Below are 5,471 nucleotides of genomic sequence, written 5' to 3' on the forward strand. Positions count from 1 at the left end.
GGAGCTGGGTCCCAGGAGGGGCCATGGAGGCCTTGAGTGTCACCTCCAGACTGCCTGTTGTGTGAAATAACAGCCCCTGTGTGTCTAAGTGGCCAAATCAGGTTCCTATTACACCAGCCAAGCTGACCCACCAGCCTCCTGCCTCCCAGCTCAGGCCTTACTATTACCCCACCTCGAATATCTAGATTCTTTATAGCACACAGGGTAATGGTCTGGAGAGGAGGAAAACCCACCCAACCCAGGGGATGTGCTGCGGGGGGAGTAGTGAGGACTGGAGAGAAAAGAGAGGGGTCTCCCCAGATTTGTCATCACCCTCTAGGGTGGAGCCAGGACTGAGAGGGCATAAAGGACCAGGAGGAAAACGCTGGGCCCCACTTCCCAGCTCCAACCTCTGCCTGAGCCATCTTGGCCTCCTGAGGGGACAAGTCACTGACCACCAGCCTGGCTCTGCCAGCAGCTCCTGCTGGGCCCTCGGGCTACTCCTTTCTGGGTCTCAGTTTTCCCTTCTGCAATGGGAAAGAGAGACAGATGTTTCCTGTCCAATCCTGGCATTCTGTGGGACTCAGGAGGGGCTGAACTCTCCCGTTACTGGAGGCCATCCCACCCAGGTCCCAGGTGGTCAACATCACAGCTGAAGCCTTATGTGCAGCAGGCCCATTCAGGACCCCAGTTCTCTACAGGCAGTCCTCCTGCTGAGCCTGCCAGCCACACAGCATGGTCCAGCGATCAGATCCATTTGTCTGCCTCTTAGGCACAGAGGGGATGCCTTCATGGGGAGGCAGTAATAACCATTCCAAGGCGCTTCAGTTTACTGATCACCTACTGTGTGCCAGGCACCATGCTGAGGGTTTTACAGAGATAATCTCATTTCTCCTCCAATGACTCTGTGAGATGATAGAAAATATCTAACCTCCATTTTAACAAACAAACAAACAAACAAACAAACAAACAAACAAAATTACCCACCCCCACAAAAAAGAGAAAAAAAAGTGTGTGTATGTATGCATGTGTATATGTATATGTGTACATATATATATGTGTGTGTGTGTGTGTATATATATATATATATATATATATATATATATATATATATGCCTGCAGTTCCTGGCACAGAGGAAACTGTTGCAATTTCCTAAGTGATAAGAACACTACGTGCATCTTTTTTTCTATTGAGGCATCTCTGGGTGAGCTCCCAGATGGGGACTGGTCATCAGAAAGACCAAGCTGTGATTAGAAGCTTGGAATTTTCAGCCCCCGCCCAATTCTCTAGAACGGGGAGTAGAGTGGAAATGGAGTTAATAAATTGCCATGGTTATGTGAGGAAGCCTCCATAAAATCCCAATAGTAGGGAGATTGGAGAGCTCTCAGGTTGGTAAACTCACTCACACACTGGGAGGGTGACACACCCCAACTCCACAGGGACAGAAGGTCCTGTGCTTGGGACCCTCCCAGACCTCACCCTATGTACCTCTTCATCTGGCAGTTCATCTGTATCCTTTATCAGATCCTTTAACAAACTGGTAAATGTGTTCCCTGAGTCCTGTGAACCGCTCTAGGAAATTAATAGAATCTGAGGGCCGGGGTTGGGGGGGTCATGGGAATCTCCAATTCGTACCCAAGTCTGTCAGAAGTTGTGGGTAACCTGGAGAACTGCTACTGGCAATTGGCATCTGAAGTGGGGAAGAATCTTGTGGGGCTGAGCCCTTAACCTGTGGGATGTGACATTATCTCCAAGTAGATAGTGTCAGAATTGAGTTAAATTGTAGGACACCCAGCTGGTGTCATGGAGAATTGCTTGGTGGGGGGAAAACCCACATGTTTGGTGACAAGAAAAGTCAGAAGCAAAGTATTCTGTGTGAGTAACAAAGGAGAACCAGAGGAGGCAGGAAACTAAATCAGTGTTTCCATTACAGGCTCTTTGAGGCAGACACTAGTATGAAACACACTTTGTAGATGAGAAAATTGAGGCCTAGAGAGGTTAAGGGCACCATCCAAGGTCACACAGCTAGTAAATAGGAGACCTGGGGTTCGAACCTGTGTATTTCTGGCTCTGAAACCCATGTACTTAAGGGCCTAATAAGGTGTGGAAGTCCTAGAAGGGATAGTTGCAGGGCCGGGCCGGGGTAGATCAGGAAAGAAGCAGGATGGGGAGAAGGCCAAAGTGCCAGTGGGCAGCAGGGTGTTACAGCTGGGGCAGGCACTGAGATGGTCCCTGAGCCCAAGGTCACAGAACACCATCATTAGAGGTGGAGTTGGGCCCAAACCCGCAAAACTTATTCTTCACACCAGGCTGCCTCACCAGCTGCCAGCTACACTGCAGTTTGGGGAGGACAATTCCTCCTCAAAGCTCCTCTGATCTTGTCCTAGAGACCCTCCCAACCCCACAGGCCCTTCCCTGCGTTCCCCTCCCCAGCAGCAACCTCCTCCAGCCCCCAGGCGCGCGCGCGCGCACACACACACACACACACTGAAAACTTTCCCAGAAAGTTTGGGGTTAAAAGCCTCAGGCAGAAGAAGACCCCTTACCACCAGCACCCTCACCCTCCCGCTGCCAGGCAAGATCAAGCCACTCCACTCCCCTGCTCCCATCTCACCCCTGTGAGGACAGCGCCAGCAATAGGTTAGCCTGTCTCCATGGTAACAGCTTTCAACGCTGAGGGCAGGTCCTGGGAGAGGAGGCTTCTGGGAAATGTAGTTTTCTGCTACTACTGAGGCCTGGACCCAGAAGACCCACTGCTGCAATTTCCTTGCCCAGCGGTGGGCTGGAGCCAGCTTGCTTGGGTCAGCTTGCAAAAGCTGACTGTTAAAACTTCAAGAATGTTTGTGAGCCCATTGACAAACACAGCCATTATTAAAATTTTAATTATAAAATCATAAGTAAATAGATTATATTAAAAACAAAGGTAATAAATATTCAAAACTCATCACTTCCTAATTATTTCACTGCATTTTACTATTATCTAAGCTCCTGAGGTTATTTATGCCTATTGTATCTGTACAATGAAAATACTATATAATGGTGAGCTACTCTGCATCTTTTTCCAACTTCTGTTCAGTGATGTCACATTGATAGCTTAAAACGGGCCAGGAAATTATTTACACCACAGAAATTGGCAAATGCTCCAGATCAGGGCTTGTTCTCTCTTCAGGTAGTTAACACTTACCAGGACACCACTGCTTCTGCCCTATGCGTGGTCAATGCAGTAACTGCAACTATATAACCTTGTGAGGACACCTGCAGTGTCTCTTTGGACCTCACTGCCCCTCACAGGGTAGCATTACAAGTTTCATGGGCCCTTTCCTTCAAAAACAAAACAGAAAAAATTATATTTTATGACTGTATTGCTACAAAAACAAATATAATCCTGGGTGGACTCATAATTACATGTTCATTATCCATCTATTCACTTTTCCTTTGGAATTTAAAATAAATTAAAAAGAAACATTTTCATGGGCCACTCAGCTAATGCCTAAGTTTTCTCTGTCCCATGAGTTATGTACTAAATCAGCGGTCCAGCCTGGACTAGAACCAGGACTCAGGCAGCCTGGCTCTGTCCACCACAACAGGGAGCCATGCCAGTACCCACGCTGGTTTCCATCTGTCTTGATGAAGGCTGCATTGACTATGCATGGGGCAGATAGCCAGTATCTCACTTAATCATCAGCCCTGTTGGGCAGCTACTGCCATCCCTGCTTTACAGGTTCAGCAGGTGAGGAATTGGTCGAAGGTAAAGAATTTGCACAAGGCAGGCTGACCTCAGAGTTCATGCTCTTAGCCATGGCTCTTTCCACCTCCTAGGTTGCCACTGTGATGCTTCAATGACAGGAAAACCCCATCTGTCCATGCTGGACCTTGGAGTGTATTTTTGCCATCACCCTGCCTGGCCTCAGCATGTATTCACCTTGGCACTTGGAGCCACTCTTGCCACCCCAGGCAATAAGGGACCCAAGCCCTTCTGCCCCTGACTGGCCCCAGGGTAAAGAGCCAGGCAGAAAGCAAGCACATCCCCAACATTAGCTACACTCCCATCTACAAATCTGCTTCTCCACCTGCACCTGGAAACCCAGCCCACTTGGCACTTGTGGCTCTGTTGATCCCCCATCCCACTGAGCATGTCTTAGTAGGAAAGGCAAGAAAAAGCCACAGCCTAGAGTTTCCCCTGAGACTCAGGGGTCAGGGAGGAGTTGAAATCTCTAGAACCCAGGGAGGACCCAGCTCCAGCACCAGCCCAGCTTGCAGGGTGGCCTTGGCCAGGTTGCTGGGCCTCCCCAGGCCTCCATTCCCTCCTCCCCACCCAGGGCTGGTCCACTTGGCAAAGCTGTACAAGGAATCTGGAAAGGAGCTTTAAACTTCACATCCTCCTAGTTTACAAACAGGCTGCAGAGGCTCACAATTTACTTTACACTTGGTTCTTCTTTAGGCCCAGGGGGGCCTTGGGGAGCCAACTAACTCATGCTGACTCAGTGCTGAGCACTTTACTTTCATCACCTCCCTTAATGCTCTCAGGACGAGGCAAGGACTTGATGATGCCCATCTTACAGAGGGTGAAACTGAGTTTCAGAGAGGTGCAGTCACAGGCCAGGGTCACACAGCCCCTGAGCAGCCGAGCTAGGATTTGACCCCAGGCCTGTCAGATGTTGGAGCAGCTGTTCTTCTGAAGACAGATTACTAACCCTGAGACTTTGGCGTAAGGGAGCTGAGATCTTCAGTGTGAGAAATAGATGTCTATAATGTTAAGCCTTCAAATTCACCAAGTCTGTCCACAAAGACAGATAATGTGGCTCAACTGTTGTAATGTCCACACTCTTAAGATTTCCCTTCCAGGAACACAGAGACTTACATAAAACAAGGGCTGGGGCTTCCTGTCTTTCATGGTTTGCTAGGTGGGAGGAGGGAGAAGGGGAATCCAGTCCAGGGCATCTGGGGGGAGGAGGCAGGCAGGTAGCCAGGGGCTGTGAGGAGGGTCTGATAGTAGTAAATTCTCACCTGCAAAAGCTGCTCAGCAAAGTCTTCAAAGCACACTGGGAAGGGTAGGGGTTGGGCAGGGAGGGTGGGGGTTAGGTACAGAGGGTGGGATGCCCCAGGAGTAAGTTAAGGCTAGAGCGGGCCACCAACAGGCTCGGTGGGTCCGGGTGGGTGTCCAGGAAAGTGGGTGGATACCAGTGCCCTGCCCTCCTGGTCAGGCCAGGCCACGGGGGAGGTGGGGTGTCTCTCTGCATCTATCTCTCTCTCTTTTCTTTCTTTGTGTCAGTTTGTCGGTCAATCCTTTCTTTCTCTCTATCTCTCTCCATCTATCTTTGTATCTCTACCTCTATCTCTATTGTCTCTGCTTCTTTTTTGTTTCCTACCAAGGAAACCAGTGGTTGCAAAACCAGGCCCAACCACTGGAAATTACAAATTCAGTTAGGTCTGATCTGAGGCCCTCCAGGGCTCAGGGCCCTGTCAGGCTGGTGCCAAACTCACACATCCA

Source organism: Camelus dromedarius, chromosome 9 (genome assembly GCF_036321535.1).
Source record: "Camelus dromedarius isolate mCamDro1 chromosome 9, mCamDro1.pat, whole genome shotgun sequence".
NCBI classification, from domain to species: Eukaryota; Metazoa; Chordata; class Mammalia; order Artiodactyla; family Camelidae; genus Camelus; species Camelus dromedarius.